At 42.6% G+C, this 23,270-nt stretch overlaps 1 protein-coding gene across 23 annotated transcripts in view; it reads right to left on the bottom strand.

Moving 5' to 3' along the window:
• KMT2C (lysine methyltransferase 2C) overlaps positions 1–23,270 on the bottom strand; it is a 186,815-nt gene that overhangs the window by 143,476 nt on the left and 20,069 nt on the right. The window contains exon 1 of one of the 23 annotated variants that reach the window (XM_025148298.3): positions 19,684–22,486. The exons of the other annotated variants lie outside the window; for them this stretch is intronic. The gene's annotated coding sequence lies outside the window, so the exon portion shown is untranslated. Of the gene's footprint in view, positions 1–19,683; positions 22,487–23,270 lie in introns of those variants that run through there. 23 annotated transcript variants of the gene reach the window in all.

Consider the following 23,270-nt stretch of genomic DNA (forward strand, 5'->3'; position numbering starts at 1 on the left):
TTTGGCGTTTCATGAAAAGAAGTCAATCAGAGAAAAAAAATAGTAATAATCACACATATAGGACTCCAGTTGAATATAATTACTGTCTACAATAGTTTTACTAATATTGACAGAACATTGAGTCATTTATCAAAATCCTTGGTGACCTACTCCAAATTTTGTTATCAATTAGCTTTCTCGGCTAATGCCTTCCATTAATCTCCCTCCTTAAACACATCCTAATAAATAAAATTATTGCAAGCAACTAATCAAATTCAGCCCACAGGAAAAAAAAAAAAGCCCAGGAAAACCTGTCGCACAGCTCAGCAGATCATCAGCTATTCCATTTGCAGTGGGTTAAAAACCTCACTGAGGTTGTTTCCCATCTTTGACAGCTTCACAGTACCATCACCAAGCACCTGAGTGTCTTCTGCTGAATTGCACAGAGCAGGGTGGGTGTACAATGCTAGGATAACATGGAAAAGTGTATCTTTGTGGCATTTGTTTTGCTGTCAGTACCCCCCCCAACACACACACTTCCATAACCTTATGAGTAAAAAAAAAAATTGATCAACAGGACACCTTGAATCTTATTCTTTCTTCAAGATCATCAGTAACAAGGCTATATGGGCCGGTATCTTCTGGAACCATGTGAAGTAACTGAAGCAGCAATGAGCCTCAGATGCTTGTCACTCCCAGTTTCTGATCACCCACAAGTTACAGCCAGACGAGTTTTTCTGTAAGTTGCTACCACCAAAAGCAGATGTTGATTTGTTCAGATCATCCTTAGAAGCCACCTTCCTAATCTGGTGGACCCTATGAACAGTCTTACCACCCTATTTTCATAGGAACCATCCCACAGCTTCATCCCCTTTCTCAAATGCCATAACTTTTAAAACGTTTGGGGAAGGAACTGCCCTCCTTTCCACGTGAAATGCTGAGCACAACGATGGTACTGAATATATAAAACAGGGCCAATAACCTTAAAAAGTGGTGTAACATCTGGGATACAGTAACGTCCTAAACCAGCACAGATGTCTTGTTAAATGAACATCTGTCCACAGCCTTACCCTGGAAGACGGTAGAGCAGTGATTTATAAAAAGGCTCAATTAGTGCTGCAGTCAGCAGGGCTCGCACCAAATTGATGTTCACATGACAGTTTCACAAGTGAAAGCTGTTACCGTCTTCTCGATAATCTTCTTAGCAGGTGTGCAAAAGTGCATGCTCCTGGGATTTTCCAAAAGCAAGCTGTAAGTACAGCTGTAACAGCTCAACAGTGCTCAAGCACACACTGGAAGCACTACGGTTCAGCTACAAGACCCACGTGAAGGAAATCACAGCAAGCAAGCATCAATTCATGGGAATATCTTTATGCAAACATGTTTCCCCCCCCTCTCTGAATGCTACTTGTCGGTACAAAGTCTTTACTACTCTTAAGAGTTGAGAAAATTCTCCACACATCTCCTGCATAAAGGAACAATATGGCTTCAGAAGCAAGGCAGTGCCAACTAGCTAGGATTTATTTCAATAGCTCCAAACACTAACAAGCCTAAAATAGGATACTTGCTATTACATCGACTCCAGCTTCAAAGTGATCTCAATTTGGAAGTTTCTTACGAGGATTTCTTAAACGGCACAACCAATAGATCAGGTGAGAATGTCTTCCCTATTTGCTCTCCACAGTGCTTTCTTTCTGAAGTTACAAAAAAGAGCTTGGTATTTAGCTTTCCCCTATTTACTTCTTACATTAGAGATGCATATTCAGAGGGCAGAAGGACCCTGGATGTATGGACAAGAGGTGCAACTGAAACATCACAAATGATGCAAAGGTGAGAAGGCTGAACTTTTGGAAATAGAAGTGAAGGACTTTAAGGAAGAGTTTTTTCATGAAACATCTACAGAAACAGACTTACTATCATCTCAGTACAGAACTTACTCAAGCTTCTATTTAATTATTAAGCGACCTTAAAAATATACTTGGTATTTCCTATCAGTCTCCTGGTACAATCAAAGAAACAGTGTGTATCTTAATACTTCCAATTTGATGAAGCATAATAATAATAATATCTTCAGAAATCTCCACATCAAAGAAAACCGACACATTTAAAACTGAAACACTGCAGCTTCGTACACACTGTACGTCTCCTTTAACCAGTAACAATATTGAAGATATTCATCCACTTCACATTCCTCATTCATCTGGGCTGTAACATGCTTGGAGCTGAAACTTTCTTCACATCTCTCCTTTATACAGTTCCCATCTGAAGTTATTACAGCCTTAGAGATCAGGGCTGCCTGAGAAAATGCATAAGAAGAGCCTGGACTCCACTCCACTACTGCCGATTCTTAACTAAAGGTTTCCAGTACTCCCCTCTGAAACACAAGTTTGCCAAGGATTTCCTACACAGAGAAATGCAAATGGGAGTCTGTACTGATTGTCATGGTTGCATCTTTACAACAGTCACAGGTTACCAAAGTAAGCTGAAACAAAGCCAAGTGACCGATGAACGCAGAGCTCAGAGAAACTTGGCTTGAGACAGGTTTGGAGTGAAACACTGCATGTGGGGAAATTTGCACTGCACAGTTCTAACAACCGTGTAAAGGCCAAATGAATTAGGACTTTTAACTACAAGTCTGGTTTATCTGTGTTTTCACGTCAACTTCTCTTGCAGCTACCTGTGCTGCACGGGCTCTCCGGAGCTCCGTGCTCTCTGGCTTTGAGTAAAACTGCTTTCCACAGGAGGCAGCAAGGCAAACAGGAGGTCCTGCCAGCAGGCACCTGTCAAAACTCAACTCAAATCAACAAGGCATAATTAGCACAACAGAAATGTCCCCTTGCTTTCAGAAAGTCATTTCTATCAAATATCTCTGGTCAGCTGAATGCAATTTTGCAGAAGGCCAGCAGACGCAGGAGACTGAAGTGAAACTCCACCATGTGACAAGGCTGCTCTGGCCAAAGTCACAAAGCCACTGTCTCTCTGCTTGTCCTTGATGGCAGTACAGTTTGGGTCTGGAACTGTTCTTTCTGAAGATAAAGCAGATGAAGACCAACCTACCCTAGCTGAAACAGAGCCTCACCTGCTAGACCATGAAATCTTCTTCCCAGCTGACAACCTGGACAGGAACACCCCCAGTGGAGCAGGGAAGGGCTGAACTAGGAAGGTTCCTTACTGAGAATGGCTGCAGGTACATAGAAATAATGAACTTTTCACAGGAGCCCATAAAACATTTGTGGAGCCACAGTTCTGGTGCAGCCAGTGATGGAAGTATTGAGTCTAGGATTACTACAGTGCACTTGAGCTTCTGCATGCCTCTTTCTTGTATCATCACATGAGAAGCAGAGTTTGATGCTGACCCATGTGTACAGCTTACCCAGATTCAGAGACATTTGGAATAACAAGGTGAGAAACAACATAAGAAGCTTTCAGGTCCTTCTTTCCAATTTTCAAATTGATCATTTAAATACCTATGAATCCTGTAACCTAAAATTACTTTTAGTCAAATATCAGTCCTACTGACTCAGCAACATACAGCATCAAGAACTGCTACACATCTTTATTTGTCCAAAGCTACCTCCTCCCCACTGAGGGCTGCTCTCATGGGCTCCGTTGCAGTTTTACAGCTGTAGATCTCTAATGTTAACCAGCCCTTAGCCATTGTACCCATTTCAGGAATGATTACAATGCAAAAACAACCTGATGCAATTATGACCTTCCAGCACATCACGTATGTGCTTTTTTTGTACAAAGTACCATCCTTTACACATTTGTTACCAAAGCACTACCAAAATAGCACAAAACACCACACCAGAATTCAGCACAAACACTATTTTTTAAAACCTAGAATGAAATTTGCCAAGTATTCAGGAGTACCAACAGCTCCAGGGAGAGCTGTCTGCATCCTCCCAATGCCTTTTTGCTTCAGTGTATCCACCTGCATCTAGATATGGAAACGGCTGTTGTCTGGAGAAATCATGTGAACACAGTCAGTAGGACGATCTGCAATGAACTGTATCAAAACCACTGAACATTTTCACTCTTTGTTTTGGTTTGTTCGTTTTTAATTCTTTCTTTATCTGGAATAAGAATGTAATGAAATGGCAACCATAACAGCTGAGCAATGAATGGCGTTGTCAAAACTACAAATCTATCCCTTGCAAGAGTTTGATGGTGCACCAGTAAAAGCACAGTATTTGTCCACACTTCTCCTTCCTTTGTCTTAAGTCAACAAAACTGCACCAAAACATGCTACCACGCCAAACACTGTCATTTCTTGACTGGTAGCATACGTGTTGCACTCACACCAGAACATACGATGCCTTTCTCCACGATGACAGCTATGGCAAGTTTCAACTTCACCAATCTTGTGACAGATGTGATGCCAAAAATGTTTACCCACAACAGGGCCAAGCTCGTCTTCACTTAGAATGAAGAGCTCTCCACCTGCTTGCTGCTTCCTATGCGGCAGGGCTTTGCCTGCTGCCCTGTCCTGAACAACTGTGGCAAAACAATGCCAAGGACTGCAGCTCCCATATTTGGTGGTTTCAAGATTTCGTACATAAAATTCAACAGATCTGAGTCACCATGCATGAGAAACAGCTGCCAAGTGTTCGGAACTTCAGGGAAGTTTTGGTCTCCTTGAACAGATTTTTGTAATTTTAGCTCCATTAATTAAGAGTTGTTTTCAAAGATTTCCTTTGGAGGCTGCAGTCTGCCTGAGTCTTACTACAGGAACACTGCAAAGGTTCTTTCAAAATGCATTTTGCCTATCTGTGTTAAACATTCCCACTGGATCTACAGGAAGTAGAGGTGCAGATGGTGGCTGTTCAACCTGGAGAAGAGAAGGGGAGTCTGGGGGGACCTTATGGCAGCCTTCTAGGACCTGAATGGGTCAACAGGAATGCTGGGGAGGGACTTTTTATAAGGGCTGGTAGCGACAGGATGAGATGAGAGGAAATGGTTTTAAACTAGAAGAGGGTAGGTTTAGACTAGATAATAGGAAGAAATTCTTTACTATGATGGTGGTGAGACACTGAACAGATTGACCAATGAGGCTGTGGATGCCCCATCCCTGAAAGCATTCAAGGCCAGGCTGGATGGGGCTGTGAGCAACCTGGTCTAGAGGGAGGTGTCCTGGCCCATAGCAGAGAGGTTGGAACTACACGATCTTAAAAGGTCCCTTCCAACCCAAACCACACATGACTTCACTGCCATCAGTAGCACTCAGACTCACAGAGCGCATGCATGCAAACAAATGACCCAGTACTCGCACCAGACAACTACTTGGAATACTTTTTACTCAGATTCTTACTTTTATACTATATATTTTTTCTTTCTTTTTTTTTTTAAAGAGTCTGCACACAGTGACCATAAAGAGCTCCATCCACTGCTTTCATTCACTGTTACTTTGAACAGGATACTCCAAAAATGGATGCAAATATTGATCTCTTACCTATTACTTCAATCGCTGTAAGAGAAACTAGTTGCCCTTCACACATCATCACTCTGAATATATCAAATTGCCTCACCCAGCTCAGAACATCTCACGTTGTTGCCTCAAACAAAGCTCAGCATCTTTTGTCTCAAACTGATTTTAACAACATTCTAAAGATGTGGTGCTTCCCCCACCACGTCCTGAAGCTTCATCTGGATCACAGCATGGAAGGCCTGACAGTACCCGAAGTGATAACAATCTGCTCCTATGCAAGATGCTGACTTTAAACACATTAAGCGGAATTTTCTTAATACTATCCAAATTAATTGAGAGAACGTTTGAACAGTAGTTCTTGCATGTTAACTAGTTTGTCATTACCAATCTGAAATGGATTTAGACAGGAAAAAAACCAACAGAAACGAATGTCATATCACCACATACTTTATCCATCTGTTAGCACCCTTAGTGCTCCTTATAAAGAAATGCATTTTTATTTCAGATAATGTCAACAAGTTATGAAATATTTCTCTTTCAGAAAGACTGCTAAACCTAGGGAAGCCAAAGGGAACAATAACACGAGAGCCGCTCGCTAATTAAAATTCCATTAAGCCTTATTCAGAAGCCTTGGAAAACCTCAGAATATTAAAAATAAACCTAACTTGAAAATGGGTAATGTAATCAGATGGGTGTCAGTGCAAATTTATAATTCACATGAAATGTTTTAACAAAATTGTTTTCCAACTGGAAGTAAATCCTGAAAGCCAGATCATGGAAGCTGTTTTTATCCCAGAGTAAATAAAACTCTGGAAATACCATTGTGAAAAATAAACAATACAGGGAGCATAGTAAGCATGCTCCAGAGCACAGCCACTGCTAATACAAGTCCTTAAAAATGCTTAAAAGATTCTGTACAAACAGACATAGCAGTCTCTGGGGCCACAGATAAGGCAGAAACAAAACTGCCTTCCACTTTATTCCATAAATACCAGTGAAAAAGATTCATCTGACCTGGAGACCTAAATTTGCCTGCTGACAGTTACAGGGTAACCTCAAATAACTGTAACGGAGAACTTCTACTCCTCTGTTCAGGGGACTGCTGGATCATCATCTCACCTTGGACAACACCGGTGCCCAGCAATGCTCTCAGGACTTCACCCCTTCGCCTGTGAGGCCATAAGGACCCACATGAAGCTTTCTTGTTTTTCCCTATGCTGGTCTTCTGCCAGTTAAGAAAATATTAATTCACAGTATTCAAACCACCAACAGCATAAAAGTTATTCTCTAATTTATCTAAGGTGCTCTTAGAGAAAAACAGGGTAAAAAGGTAAGGAAATAAATGAATGTGTTTTCCAGCACCTGATGCTTGACAAAGTCGATGACCTGCCATCTCCTTCACAGCGCCCAGTATCAGGTGAGATCAGGCTGGGACAGAAGTGGTAGCACAAGAATGATCTACTGCTCTCCCCACGTCACCCGATACAGGTCAGAGTCATAAACAAAATTGTATCTGTGTCACAGGATAGCAGCATGCATCCAGCAAACATTGTTACAGCTACTACTACAATGGAAGTCATCCAAGAGGACCAACTGATATCCGCAGGTCAAGTTCCCCTGAGGCCACCATCCAAGGGCAGGCAAGAAGAAAGCTCGCTCCATTTACCACACTACACGTCACAAGTCCTCAAGTGCTGCAACTCATCTCCTCAGTTTAAACCAGCAAGGAAATGCAGAGCTGAGGTAGTACAAAATTAGTTACCGCCATTTGTGCTCAGTATGGAGAAAATGCCAAAATACCTGAGATTCTAACACGCTGACCTGAAGACATGGGAATAAAAAGGAGGTTTATGAACTAACACAGGGAAACACAGCTAATTTCCACACAGATCAGTTACTTCATTTCATTCACTGGAGGTTCAAGAAGCAGTGGGAGGGAAGAGCGGTGATAGGAGATGAGCCGGAGAAGGAGGATAGGGCAACAAAGCCAATGACAGCTTCCTCTGGTCACATAGGGCAAGTTGTCCAGCTGCTTTCAGACAGTACATCACAGTCACTCAATTCCTAACTTCTTGCACAAGCCACCAGAAAAAATGATCTAAAAAAGTAATCAAGAACAACGTGTATTTTTGATTGTTTGTGTATTTATGTTATTTAATCTTTTCTGAGCACAGACCTTCTGGAATGACAGCTTCCTAGATATTTATACTTTTACTTCAACTTGCATTTTACGTATACACATATGCTTCTAATTAACATTTACAGCATGAAAGTTTGATTCTACTCACATAGCCTCAAAAACTTCCTCAGGCCCTTCAGAAGCCCTCCAGATCCCAAAAGCTGGCCCAGCAGCAGCTCTGCTTGCAACCACTTGGGCAGATGACATAGCCAAGGGAAGTACACACGGCCTGGTTTAACATACAGCACTCCACAGCCACTCAGATCTACGAAAGTACAACTCAGTGTCCTGACAACAGGTAGAATCACAGCTTGGCCAACCTATGAATTTCAAAGTGTTATTTTTTTTCTTTATCTTGGCATATTGAAAATTTTCCTTTAAGTACCTAAAAGTCCACATCATGACAGAAAAAATTACCTTTGAGGTGCTTACGATCTACAGAAGCTTTAAAATCATGTGAACTTTGCAAACGACTTATTAAAGACTACATTTTAAAAGCATCTTCAGTCACGTTCAACATTTAATACACCATTTATGAAGTCTTACTGCTCACAGAGCCACTGGTGATGTGAGAAAGCATCTTTATCCACAAGTCTGGTATCCATAAAAAACCTTCTACTTGCTTGACACCTGCCTTCCACAAAGGCACACACGCTGCCATACCCTTTGTAGTTTGTTGCCTTGGTAAGAATTCACATTTAATCCCTACATAAACTTCTCTGTTTTCAGCTTCTGGCTCTTGGTGTACCTTTCCCTGCTACACCTGGGAAGCTTCAAGTACTCAGCATTTTCTCTGCTGGAGACTTTATGCACTGCCACCACGCTCCAACACAGAGCTGCAAACATCCTGCACACAATTCCTTGCCCAAAACGCTGCTTCCTGGCCTCAGCTCCTCTGTGCACTTCCACTTGCTCACAGCACTTCCTTATTTTGAAGAACATTTTGTTTAATCACACTTCGTCAATCCAAATCCCACTTCTACCTCTTCCCTTCACTCATCCTCACTGTTCCATACACCGTTCACTAGCAATATTATTTCCAGACCGCAGCTCAAAATATTCCAAACACTGGACTTCGTTGCTGGAGGACCATCCAACCAACCCAAAGCCATGCAGTAAGAGTTCCCAAAGACAACAGCACCTTTTAAAGGAATCCATACACATTCTAACTTTATTAAAAAACTACATATAAAGGATTCCATCAGAAGACCCAACACAACCTAAGAGTTCGCACCTCTGAAGGCTGTTCATGAGACGTGTGGATGTGGCACTGAGGGATATGGTCAGTGGGTATGGTGGGGATGGGCTGATGGTTGTACTTATCTCAGAGGTCTTTCCAACCGTAACAACTCTATGACTTTATGACTGTATATAACAACCAAGATAAAACCACAAAGTTAGAAGCCAGACACTCTCTACAGTTCTCCATTTTGCATAGCACACCACCAAGGCACACGCTGCAGCCACCACGACACCAAGGGGTTTCCCTTAGACAGCTGTGCCCTCCAGATCCTACTTACTTCACTGAGGGATTTCACCATTGCACAGGAATCATAGAAACACAGAATTGCTCAGGTTGGAAAAGACCTCAAAGATCATCGAGTCCAACCATATTATCCTAACAACCCTCTGCTAAATCACATCCCTGAGCACCACATCCAAACGGTTTTTAAACACATCCAGGGATGGTGACTCAACCACCTCCCTGGGGAGCCCATTCCAGTGCTTAACAACCCTTTCTGTAAAGAAGTTTGTCCTGATATCCAGCCTAAACTTACCCTGGTGCAACTTGCGGCCACTTCCCCTCATCCTGTCACCTGTCAGCAGTGAGAAGAGACCAACCCCGCTCTTGCTGTAAGCACCTTTTACACACTGGAAGAGAGCAATAAGGTCTCCCCTCAGCCTCCTTCTCCCCAGACTAAACAGCCCCAGTTCCTTCAGTCTCTCCTCACAGGTCATATTCTCCAAGTCCTTCACCAGCCTTTTGCCCTTCTTTGGACCTGCTCAAAGAAGCGAGCACTGTGTACTTCAATATACTTTGTAGGATAATAAAATATTCTATTGAAATGACAAGATCAAAACCCGACGACTTTATTGCTTCTTACGACTTTTCCACCGTAAAATTCGACACCAAGGTAGTAATTGGCAGGGACAAAATTATGTAGCAATTAGGGCATGACAGCAAAAGCAAACAAGAACTGAAAATGGGTTCGACACTTCTGGTAACAAGCAGGTAATTATCACAGCAGCTTGAAAGGGGCATAATCAACCAAACTGACATCATCCCTCCCACATAATAAAACGCGAAATCCCCTCACGTGCAGTGTAGCTTACACAGAGCTGTAAATGCTGCTCGTCTGCTCCCAGTGTCTGCAGGGCAGCCGAGGTTACATTGGGATAGCTTGGCAGTGGGCAGCATTTATTTACTTAGATTGATGGTAACTCTCACGTTCTCATCTGTTCCGGAATACCAAGATTATTACATGCAAATGCCTTTGTTTCTTCTCTCAGCGTAACTTCGTTTTCAGAGTTCCTAGAATACAGAGAATCTGTGCCTCAAGGAAAAGTTACCATTACACCACTGCCTGCAAGACAGAATGGGCTGAATGGCTTTACTTTAAAAAACAGAAAATTACTGGCTTTAATTATGGTTAATTCCTACCTACCAGATCTCAGCAACAATTCCTTTTTACCTTTTTTCCCTTCCCCAACACACATCACTTTAACTGAGGTGTGAACACGATCCCTTGTCCCCAGGCTTCATTATCTCACGGACATTTCCGCTGCCCACCCTAACACGCAGCCCAGCCTCGTCACAAACGGCAGTGGTTCCTCGCAACGTATTTGAGGTCATTAAACTGCAATCTGTAAAAACCCATTCATTTATCTGCTGTCCACTTTGAACACTATTTTATCACAAGATTCCCACTCTATCAGTGAAGTGTTTTGAAAAGCTGTCAGCCCTGCCTCGACAGCAGCACTGCCAGAGGAGGGGGAAGACGGCCCGCCCTGCTTTTTGTGTATTTTATATATTCCCAAGATATGTTCCTTTCCATTTTCTCCCTCAGTGTGTTGACAAATCCATTTACCTCAATACTGTCTGTCAATATCATTAGCTTGCTGTTTCTGCCTTCTTCCAGCTCATTAACAGCAGTAAGGCTGAATCCAACACTAATCCTACAGGCTGCCATTAACCATTTCCAGCCAGTGCCATGCTTTTAGCTGGGTTTCACTCCTGGTTCCCTGGATACAAGTGATTTCCAACACACAGCAACAGTGGCTCAATTTGCATCGATTTTTCGAGTGAGAATTCCACAAAACATTTACAGAGTACCCACACCTATCACTTTGTAAACCCTGCTGCACGTACTGCAAGTAAAACACACACGTTATTAACATTTATACCCTTAGCTTTAACGCTAACCAGACAAGGCAAACAGAAGCTTCTTGATTGCTGACTGCATGGTACGGACAGGATAACGACGCTGAGATAGCTCCAAATCTCACCTTTTTTATGCACATTGAGAGTCATTAAGGTTGCAAAAAAATGCCAACATCATCTAGTCTAAGTCATCAAGCCATTTGAACCAGTTTAAATCTCAAACTACATACAAAGGTTAAAAGTCTATCAAGTAACCTGTTAACTAGGGGAAAAAAAATGACAAAAGAGTGAGTTTATCAGTTTAAAGCTATACCACGTGAGTTTACAAGGGAGGAGATGCAGTCCCAGCCAAGCTCCCCAAGCAGGCGCACTGAGAGGTGCCCTGGCAGAAGAACAGAAATGAGCAGCTGCAATAAAAGGTGACTGCTGGAGTCAGTGCTGCCAGCAGGAAAGAACTCTGGCACCGTGGCCTTAAATGCCCTGCGAATCTCAAGCTCACTAGAACATTTCCATTACTACCAACAGATAAGTAAATTGCCAGGAAACAATTCATCGGATGTTATTTCATAATCAGAAGAAATGAGGTGGGAAACCTTCAGTAACTCAATCACCACCGTTTCTTCCCCACACACCTTTCTTCTGCTTTAAGGCAGATCACACTAGAAATAGTTTTCCCAAGCTTGAGGAAAAACAATATGACAGCACACAGGAGCCGCAGCGCTCTGAATAGCAGAGAATGGATGTGTGAGGGTACTTCAGTCCTCAACACTCAAGAGAAGCACCTAAGGCACATAGTAATTTCAGGTGCTGATGTTCCAGCCTGCAAGCCACAGAACAAGCAGGTAAAGTCATCTCGGAGGAACAGAAACTGCCTTTCTTTGCCTGTAGATCCCAGACTAAAGGTAACATGGTTGGCTCAGTGCCCCTGAGGGAAACTTTCTCCATGTGAACAGTTGGGAACAGCACTGTGTTGAAGACAGTACTTCGGAGTACAGTTTTGAGAGGATCCAAGGCAAAGAGTATTTTTGGTGTTGCTCTTCATTTCAACTCCTCTAAACACAGAGGTACGCCCAATTTTTTTTATACCCGATCCCATGGCCTCATGTGCAGATGTGTTGAGAATTTACCTCTCCCAAGACTGAAATCACAAGCTGAACTTTAGCTTACCTTGGAAACAAAAGCAAAGCAGGCACACCCAGTACCAGCATGGCCCAACACTGACGTGCAGAATAACACTAAGTGGGTAGCTCAGAGCATAAAAACTTCAACTTCATACCAATAATTAAAAAACAAACAGAAAAGGTGTGCTGTCATTAAAACAACATTATTGCTCAGCAATGTCACTGAGCTAGTCCTGAGCTTAAATAAACCTACCACCAAACATCAGTTTCATTAGCCACCCTGTTGTTCTGCTTCCAAATACAATGGAAGAACACTTTACTGCTTCTCCTTGGATGTACACAGGAATATAAACATTCCAGCACAGCAAGGCTGAGAGCCTGACCCAAAACCATCCCACTCACAGGTACAGCTCCTAATCGTTAACCCACGTACCTTTCCAAGAACTCACTCAAAGCCCCCCATCCTTTATGCTTTCTGTTAGCACAATTACGCTGAGAATGGGGATCAAATTCTGAATCATTATACAAACCATTTCTGTTCCTGGATCAAAACCTACAAATTCTCAGGACTCCTCCATGAGATTTTCTTCTGAAGAATTCTTTTCTTCAAGTTTTGTTGCCCATTAAATTTAATGAAACAAATATCACACAAAGCCATCACAAAAATTAACAAAGTCAAACTTGATATATCACCACTACAACATAGCCAAGAAGGATCGCAATTGATGCCTTTGATTTCTGCAAGTAAAAATGCACCAATGAACAAGGAATGAAGGGGGAGAGGAGGGACACAAACAACTTCACACTCACAGAAGTCTCAGACTAAAATAAAAAGTGCTGTTCTATTTCACCAGCTGCAAAATGTGATCTCTACTACCTTGCACATGTGTTATTCAAACAAGGTTTCACATCATTAGGAGAAATTAGGAGCATATAAACAGGAAAGGGAATGGTTGTTAACGAGGGTGGATAGTGATAGGACAAAGGGGAATGGTCTTAAACTGAGACAGGGGAGGTTTAGGTTAGATATGAGGAGGAAGCTTCTCACACAGAGGGTGGTGATGCAGTGGAACAGATTGCCCAAAGAGGTTGTGGATGCCTCATCCCTGGAGGCATTCAAGGCCAGGCTGGATGTGGCTCTGGGCAGCCTGGTCTGGTGGTTGGCGACCCTGCACATAGCAAAGGGGTTGAAACTCAATGATCATTGTGGTCCTTTTCAACCCAGGCCATTCTGTGATTCTACGAATGCATGGGTAAAATACAGTGGTGGACTGATGCATCGGTTATGAACATCTTAACCATGAAGCAAGGTTTCCGCTGCTTTTTAATCAAGCAGTTGCTCTGAGGGAGGATAGCAACTATGGATGTTCTTAACACAAAAATCCAGGAAATTCGTTATGTGCAAGATACTCATGTCTTAGGAGACACAATATAAAGCACCAAGGCCAATAGTTCTACAGGACAACTGGTATCAAAGGAAAACATACTCAAAACTAGTTACTACCACAGGTTTAGAACTGTGATCTTGGTTCAGTACAGCAAAATGAGTACCAGTGCTCTCTTATAACCTTGTTGTTAATAACTGCATTAAAGCAAAGGACTCATTCCCGCAGATTTAGGGAAACAGTCAAGGGTCTTATTACATGCTTTTAAAAACAAATTCATAAACATATATAAAAGAAGCATGTCTGAAGTCACAAATATAATTTTTTAAAAAATTAATGGCAAAAAAAACCTACTTAGAAATTGTCAACTTATTATTTAGGGAGATCTAAGAATACCAAAATATTTTTAATGCAATCACATAAAGTGAAGAATTAAACCACATTAGAAAACCTTTCCCTAAAGCCTCGAGTTAGTTCAGTACTTCTTAGCACGGTTCCATGACAAAAATGCTTTTTTGTGTAGCAGAGACATACAAAGGAGTTCTTAGGGATGCCAAACACTTTCAGAACTCTCCAGTGATGACTCATCCTGTTATGTATACAAAGCTTTCATTAAAAAAAATAGTCAGTTGGCATCAGTACAGCTCCTCAGTTAGCAATCTTCAACTTACTGTTATTTCTTGCACAAAGTATTCTAAACACACTGCAATGAAGAATTCTGGTATGCTAATTCTGGGGAGGGAAACGTGCAAATTAACTTGAATGGCCTTTCTCATACAAAGAGCTTCTACTCCACTTCACAAAGTGCTCCAAGATGGAGATGGCCACTACCACCGTTCATAGCCAAACAGAAATGCTTTGTTGCTCCATGTCAGTTCCCTGCCAGCTGCACTGATCAACTATTTTGTCAGAACAAGAAAAATCCGTCTTTCAAAATAAGCCTCAATAAGTGCAACAAAAAGAATCACATCTTAAAAAAAATACAACAGAAACAACCACACCTCCTCAGTGATGCTGACAACTCAGACAACACTGTTTTCTGGCTATCTCCTTAGAAACCTTGCTTGAATTCCCTCAACAATGAACTCCTGTACTTGGGTATTCTGTTCAACTTCCAACAAAACTGCAGTAATCTAAAAACTTCCATGTAGGTACAAATAATTACAAAGCCACATTCCAAATGGCCATGCACAGCTGTCACAATGTGAAATGAATAGCACCTTGATCAGCTCATCCACACAGATCGGCACATGATAGACCTGAATATTGACCTCAGTGCATTGGAAACAATGGAGGCAACGTTGGAATAGAGCAAACTTGGTGCCGGGTGGGTCCCGTGCACGCTCATACAGGAACAGTTTGCTAAGACCTACTGAGCCAATACAAGGCTGAAGGTGACAGTTTCAAGGATCACATCGTCATCAGTGATGAGATGTGGTGTCACCACTACAAGCCAGAGTCAAAACAGAGGTCCACAGAGGGGTGAATTCCCCACTGAATAAAAAGTTCCAGATGCAGCCCTCAGTGGTAAGGTGATGCACAGTGTTTTTGGGGACAGGAAATAGAGTGATCCTTCTGGATTTCCCTGAACTCAGATAAGCCATCAACTGTGACCTCTGCATCACAGTGTTAACTAAGCTGAAGGCTCAAGCTTTCAGAGTTAGGCCAAAGAGGAAGACAACTTTTCTCTTGTAACCCCATAACACCAAGTCCTCCCATACCAGTCTGACAATGGGGGGCCAACATTGTCAATCTTGAGTGGTCTGTCCCATCACAGCCACCTTATTGTCCAGACTTGGTGCCCTCTGACTTCCATCTGTTTAGGCCAATGAAAGATGGACTGCATGGGCAACACTTTCCTAGCAACCACGCTGCCATAGCAGGTGTGAAACACCTCTGCTGGTGTAGATTTGTATGAGCGTGGCATGAAGGTTCTCGTTCGTCACTGGTGAAAATGCATAGCTAATGGGGGTGCCTACATTGAAGAATAGCGTTTTGTAGCTGAGAATTTCCTCTATTGAAGGGTGTTATTGTGCTCTTTGCATCTGCTGTAGTCAGCAGCATTGCTTTCAGAGAAACCTACGTACAGACCCAGGTCGCACCAACTGCAGCTCTTCAGGTTAAAATAACATTTACCTTCTGATGTTCATCTCAAGATTTGTTTCACATAGGCAGCTCATCTAGAGCAGCCCTCCCACACAGTGGTCTTGCCAAATTCAAATTAACAAGCAAGGTAAAAACGATTCCCTTTACTTCCAATCCTTTAGCCACTCACTTCCCTAGCAATTCAGCTCCTACTGTTGATGCTTTTCTAAACATGGCCACACATGCACAAGGAGTCAGCCTCAGTGCTAGCTATGCAATTTCTCTTGCCCACTGGAGACGCTTCCCAGCACCTCAGATGTTTTCAGAACAGACATCTCCCCTGCTGCTGCCACATATACAATTTATTTTTTTTTTAAATAAACACCTCTTATCCACAGCAGTTACACGTGCCAAATAACCTGACTTCAGAGTATCAAAAGAGAAACCAGATTTAAGCACTTGTACAGCATTTTCTACCCTTCTTCTTCTACAGTGCGCTCATTTGGAAACAGTGTTCCTCATCTGCCCAAATTCCAACACAAGAACTCATCAGTCTCTCTCCAGTCATTTATGCTGCCCGCAGGTTGAACCAACCTGTGCTAGCAATAAGTTTATGCTTTCCATACTTTCTGCCAAAGCTACCTGCCTGATCCCAGATACAAATTAAGCTTGGGGATTCACACTACCGATCTCTGAGTTTGAAGCACACTGATTTCCACCTTTTACAAAAAATAACCCTAAAGAATCACTCTTCTACTTCCAGACAAGATAACAAGGCTTGTTTCAGAAAGCATAGCTAAATCCTTTAGATTTTGTTAATTTAGATGTGGGGGTTTTGTTATTTTCTCATTATTTATGTAGTACCATAGGTGGTCATGGCAAATTACCAACATAATTTAGGCTGGCTCTCTGCTGCAAGATTAGCTTATTAATTAAATGCAACAAAAAAGACAACAGTTCTTGGGTAGTTAAAAAGCAAGAGGTACAGAAAAACAAGAGACTCCCCGTTAACACCGCTATTCCATATTTGTCTTTAGAAGGCTACGTCTTCAAGGCAAGCAGACTCCATTTACATACAGAATGTAATCTCCCGTTGAGGTCAGAGAAGGGATTAATAATGGCAGGTGCACTGAATGGAGCGCATCTTCAGCAGAGGCTTGAATGAGGCTGGGGTTTGGCAGGTGACAGTCTTACAAACAGACAGACGTCTCAAAACGCAGACCAAATGTTAATGGAGGGTCCAACACAAAGCATGGGCTGGGCTCCCTTTCATGAGGGAAATAAGGGACACTTCAATCATATTTTAATGGGCGTTTGCCATTAACCTGGTCCCTTGGATACCGAAATGCTGGAGCAGCTACCATACAGCCTCCTTGGCATTTGGTGACAGGCTCAGACTGGCCACTGCTTTACCCATGAGGAATGGAGAATAAATGAATACTGATGCAGCAGCTTTGGCTGATAACGTGGATCTATCACTATATTGAGTTTTGCTCTTTTAAAGATCCGTAAATTCACAGACATCAGCACGACCAAGAGTGAAATCTGAACTCACCGACACCCAATTCTATCTGGAAACATAACAAGCAGAATAATTAAGCCCATCTATACCAGGTTCATCATCCAGATCCCAACACTATATAAAGAACAAAGCAAACCCCAACCTATCATTGCTATAGGCTGCAAGCAGTCAAAAAATTTACCATCTCAAGGACCACAAGAAAGTTTGCTCATATCCTTCTAATCAAGCCCAGGTTTTTTTGTCACAACACCTTTAAATACAGCCCCATTCCCCACCACCACACACACACACACGTCCTCACCTCCTTCCACCACTATTCTTTCAGTTTTAGAGTTTCACTGAGCTAATCCAGTGCCCTCATGGTGTTCGTGCACCTAAGATTAGACGGACTGCTTTTCCTACGTGTATGTTTTCATGCACCTTTATAATCAAAATCACAGTTCATGCTGAAAAGGTGAACACATAACCCACGTCAAAAAGGTGAATGCTGACTCTCCCAGCAAATATTAAATGGTGCTGCAAGGAGCTTCAAAAAAAAAACCCCAAGCAAAAGGTGATGGCTCTTCAGAAACGCACAGTTAAATTGTGGTTCTCCACATTCAGTGGGGCCAAGGAGAGGCTGGTTGCATTAAAGGGAAATGCTAACACTTAACAGATTTAACAGAGATGCATTCCTCGGCTCCAGAAATCCCACAGTCCTTTCCCAACCTTCAGTAATTAGTGGTTCGGGAAAGCATCATTACAAAGTCTCCTCATTTTTCTTCCTAGGCATCTGCTATTCACCCCTGCAGGAAACATGATGACAGGACATTTAGATCCCTGATCTGGCCCAGCACAGCCATCATGACAGATCATTTGTGCATGTTATCTTACAGACAGACTCTGAACCAAGAGCTGGCAAAGGTCATCGTGCTGCCCAAATTACTTTGGCATCTAAAGACTGATCTTCACCAACAACGATTTTCATTTCCAAGCCTCCAGTGGTTTATAGAAGTTTCACTCCCCTGAAAGATTTGCTCATGATTTCCATTGTCCACAGATTCTAACACAGTGTAACAGAGAATCAGTTCTGCACAGTGGGCGATGAGGGGAAACAAAAGCAACAGAAATGTCTGATCATCCTCTCAAACATGTTCACATCCTGCAGAGAGCTTTGTTCAGACTGTACCAAATAAGGTACCGTGAGTGCCATTTACACCTTGTCCCTTAGTCAGATGGTCATTAACACTGGGAAAAAAAAAACCAAACACAAACAACCACACAGAAAAAGAAAGCATTACGCTGTACTTTCTAACAACATGCCTTCGGTGTCAAAAACCATTGTTTTAAATACAACTCTTGTATTGAAGCAATGCTAAGCTCTCCTGGCAGCTCAGTGGGTTCTCCCAATACACACAATTCTTGGCACAGCCTCAGAAATAACCAAACCACCACATTTTGTGTCTCTAAAGAAAGTCGGATGACATTTTGCTGCAATCAACTAATTTGAAATAAAACACAATTCCAGAATATCAGCATTCCAACCTTACTCTTTGTAGAGAATTACTTTCAACTGATTATAAGTAGCAAAGATGACTACAGAGGTGTATTTGTAGGAGTTCATTTTGTTCTCCATCCAACAATATCCAGTGTTACGGGTAGATAACAAGCCAGCTAACAGACACCAAAGCTCCTAGTTGAATACTATGCAGATTCTTATTCGTAATCTTCAACACTAAAGGCGTGAACTCATCTGAGAAGACAGGTAGACAACCCTTGCACAGAGGGATGAGGGAAAGCTCACAAGATGGTTGCCTACAGGGTAAGAGGCAATGTATTACCTGGGGAGGACAAAGGAGTGAGTTTTGGGGTGAGGGGAAGATATTCATCATGTGGTTCTATGTTGACACCAGTGTGTTAGACTCAGGACTTTGACCATCACCCTGTCACAAACTACAAGTCTTGGGTTAACCTTTTTGATGATATTTGTCATAACCTGGTAAAGGATGAAGTGTATTTCACTGAATCCTGTGATCCTGGTGGTTCTGTCTCAGAACATATTTGCTGGGGTAGCCATGGAACTCTGCTGGCAAATCTCACTTCTGCTCACCAAGAACTTCAAGCTCTGACCATTCATGCCATACAACAGTCAGAAGAGGTGATGCTTACAGGTTGCTGAAGAGACCACAACCATCACTGGCTTTTCTACTACAAAAGGGATCTTCAAAACAGCCTTCCTCAGAACAGGTTTCCTACCCCTCATCTACATATACACCTAACTTACAGTGAGAGCCAACTGAGCAGCTCTTCTTTATCTACTTTCTAACAGAATACGGAGAAAAGTGCATAGGGAGATCCTCATGGGTGTCCCTTCCAACTTCAGATATTCTGTGATAGGGCGTGGAATCCTACATGCAAAATAATCATCCTTAGAGCACTCTGGTTAAACTTAACACATACTGTACTATCAGTTGTGATCTAGATGAAACTGAATATCAACTTGTACAATCAACAAACGTACCATTAGCAGAGTGGTATGGCTAGACTGCTATTTTACAGGTCATATAACTAAAAGGATTACCACAGTGAAAAGGGATTATCAGAAATAAATGACAATGCTCACCTGTGTCCTAGGCTTGCAGAAGAACTTCAAAGGTGGCGATCTCTAGAAAGAGATCCTTCCCCAGTGACAGTCAGCCCTTAAATGGGGTCTAGGAGATGTGCAGCCAGGCTCCACCCCTTGATCACACACCTGAATTGCCTTCACCTGTGCTCCTATAGCTGACTCAGTGTTTGCCTCAGGTGATCAATCAGAGGTTCGGGCCATGACTCAGCAGCTCCCATACACAGCTGTAGGCAGGTTCCAAAGGCAGGACAGCCTCTGTGGGCTCCCAGAAAATCCAACCAACCTGCAGGTCTCAGTGAGAGCCCTGGAGTGCCCTCCAGTTTTCCCTCAACCCACTGCAGAACTGTGATTCTGGTCAGTATCTGGAAGAAGCGGGATTAAAGAATTACTAACTGACTGCTAAGAAGAATGATGCAGAAATCAAGAACAAATTTGTATGATTTAATACACAGTTCTGATGATTTCAGTTTGTTGCTGTTTCACAGAATGTAAGTGGACCAAAAAAAAAAACAAAAAAAAATCAGCCTCACATTTTCCTGAAATCTGAAGAATTAAAAACTCTGCTGCAATGTCCCGTTTAGTTCTCTATAACATTCTTTTCTCTATGCTTGTTGTCACGTTCAGGAGCAGTCCCTGGGAACTGCTCAAAGCAGCAGGTACAGAAGGGATGAGGCGATCGGATTCTCACTCGTACTGATGAGCATTTACTCTCATGATTATTTTATTCCAGTAGAAAACTTTCTATTGACTTCAGTTGTCTTTGAAACAGAATTCTGTACCTCAGAGAATACCCTATCATCCTGATTAATAATTAAATGAATCCATACTGTACTTATTCACTGATAGTTCTCTATTTAGAGGTCCAGAGGCATCAATAATGAAAACTCCTGCATAGTTTTGTGAAGCTGCCAGCAGCCAAACGATGAAGATTAGGCTGCCAAAAGAAAAGCAGCAAACACATAGCATTGTTTACATATGAGCTGTACCTGTTCATCGAGGGGGTTGGACTGGATGACCTTTAAAGGTCCTTTCCAACTCTAAGGATTCTATGATTGAATCAACAACCATGAAAACCACCTCCCCCTGAGCTCCTCTGCACACAGCTACCACTACAGAAGACCATCTTCAGCAGCAGTGGTGATGTCAGTGGATGTCACAACTGGAAACAGCAATTTCTGGCAACCCACCCCACAGCAGAAACTCTGACTTTCCGGTAATCAGAAGTCAACTGATTTCAAAATATTCCCAAGAGAGGCAGCAGAAATGCCTAAAATAGCAGCTATTCACCGATTCAGAGCTGGGATTCCAAAGCTTTCTATGGAAAAGCAACACGACCACCCAGATACACAAACAAGTCCCATCAAGAAAAACAGCTACGTGCATTTCTGAAAACCGAAAGAGAAATTGACTGGCTGACAAACTCCTGCTTGTCATTCCACAACATTCCAGGTGGATTTTACAACCTGAAAACAAATAGACTGGAAAAAATATATTTTACATATTGCAGAATAGTACAATAAGCTGAAGAAAATAAAGAGGCCACACCGCCCTTCCCAGCTTAGCTTTAAGAATGTTCATACAAGACTGCACTCAGATCCACTCTTCCCGGCTTCCTCAACACCATGCTCTTCTTCTAAGAACCAGACTTCAGATTGCCTCCATTACGGCTGCTGGAGCTGCATATCACTGCCTGCACATCATTCTCGAGCCCATCTCTGTCAATATTCTGAAGCATAAAAATCTCCATTCCCTTGAGCAGGGAGGAAACAGAAGATGACGAGAGACAAACAAGAGGATAAAGCTGGTTAAACGCACTTGAAAAGAAAGCCTGCTCGCAAACAAGCATTTGCCCCATGATGGACTGAGACGAAAACAGAAGACAGAAAAACTGTGCTCCTCAGGCCTCCCCTGCCCTGCAGATTGCACACCTGGACACCCCTCTGGATATCCCTTTTCTGCTCACCACAAATCCCATATTCTTCCAAAAGCACCCATCCCTGCTCTGGTACCCAACCCTTCGTACAATTAGCCACCTATGGAAATATTACAAAGCCAAAATGAAACCTCTCAGATGAGAAAAATAATCTGTCAGAAGTTTAAAAGAGTGCTCTTACTGCTCAACCCAGCCCTTCTTCATAGGACGGTTCTGAACATACAGTGCATGACAACTCCTGCCATGCCTGCGGCCGGTCCTTCTGTACACAACGTAGGGCAAGACTGACATGGCAGTGACAACACCAGGCACACCTACTGCATGGCCCAGATCCAATAACCTTTGAAACGATTATGAAATACTCTGATGCATCACTCTCCTTGACCACTGTCAGTATCCTCCTGTTTAACTCATCCGTGCCTTCATTCTCAATGGTGCTCCACAACTGTATCACAAAGCACAAGGTGACTGAAGTAAAGCTCCAACCTTTAGTCCTCCCCCTGGTTCCAGATACTCAGTCCTTGTACAGTCCCAACCTACACAGCCCTTCCCTTTCATGCTCCCTGTTTTGCCAATTGTCCCATTCTTTCACGCAGTTTCCCAAGTTTGGAGGATTGAAGGAAGCTTCCAAATTCTGCCAAACCTGAGATCTTTACAAGTAATTTGATTCAAAGAAGGCAGATTTCTTTGAATCTATGAGCATAAATCAGAATTCCACATGAGGTTTTTTGAATCCTGGGACAAAAAATTGCTCTCATTCCCCATCTCCAACTGATCCCATATAGAATGATCACTCCAGAACTGCCCACTGCAGAGTTCTCTGTGTTTTCTCTGAGGCATCCGATATTAGGCACCACCAGGGGCAACAGGATAACTCAGACCTGAAGCTGAAGCCTAACTATAGAACATGGCATAATAAGCTGCTCTCACATGCAATTCTTGCTAACAGCCCCACAAAAGCCAGCTACATTGTCTGCAGTTGGGGCACAGAAATTAACAGTAAGGACAATGGAATAGAGAAAGGGAGACCTGGAGTGATGAGAGCATGGAAGTGCTCATGTTTAGAGTGAACATACCCAGTTCCATCTAAAAGAAAGCACTGCTGAAACTGAATTCCACTCAAGAACTTCAAGTTCTAATGAAAAAAAAAAAAACCAAATGAACACAAAAGCAAATTTTTGTTGAGTTTTCATCTTCTGTGAGCGTCTCATTAAATACTGTTACTGAAGTATTTACCTCTCAGCATTTGGCAGCTAGGCTGAAAACATGGGCCAAAGCAGCCACTCTGAAACCTTTTATTTTCTAGACAGATTACAGAAGTGCTATCAGCACAAGCAGCACTTACTGGCTAACACCTCAACAACGAACACAGCCCCAAGTGACACTTCCCCAAAGAGACAGACACAACTGTAATGTACTATGGCTAACTTGTAACAGACCCTATGGAGGAATCAGTCAAATACCTTCCATATGTGCAACATCACAGAACCATAGAATGGCCTGGGCTGGAAGGGACCTCAAGGATCATGAAGCTCCAACCCCACCGCTACACGCAGGGCCACCAACCTCCACATTTAATACTAGACCAGGCTGCCCAGGGCCCCATCCAACCTGGCCCTTAACACCTCCAGGGACGGGGCATCCACAGCCT

Source organism: Gallus gallus, chromosome 2 (assembly GCF_016699485.2).
Source record: "Gallus gallus isolate bGalGal1 chromosome 2, bGalGal1.mat.broiler.GRCg7b, whole genome shotgun sequence".
Lineage (NCBI taxonomy): Eukaryota > Metazoa > Chordata > Aves > Galliformes > Phasianidae > Gallus > Gallus gallus.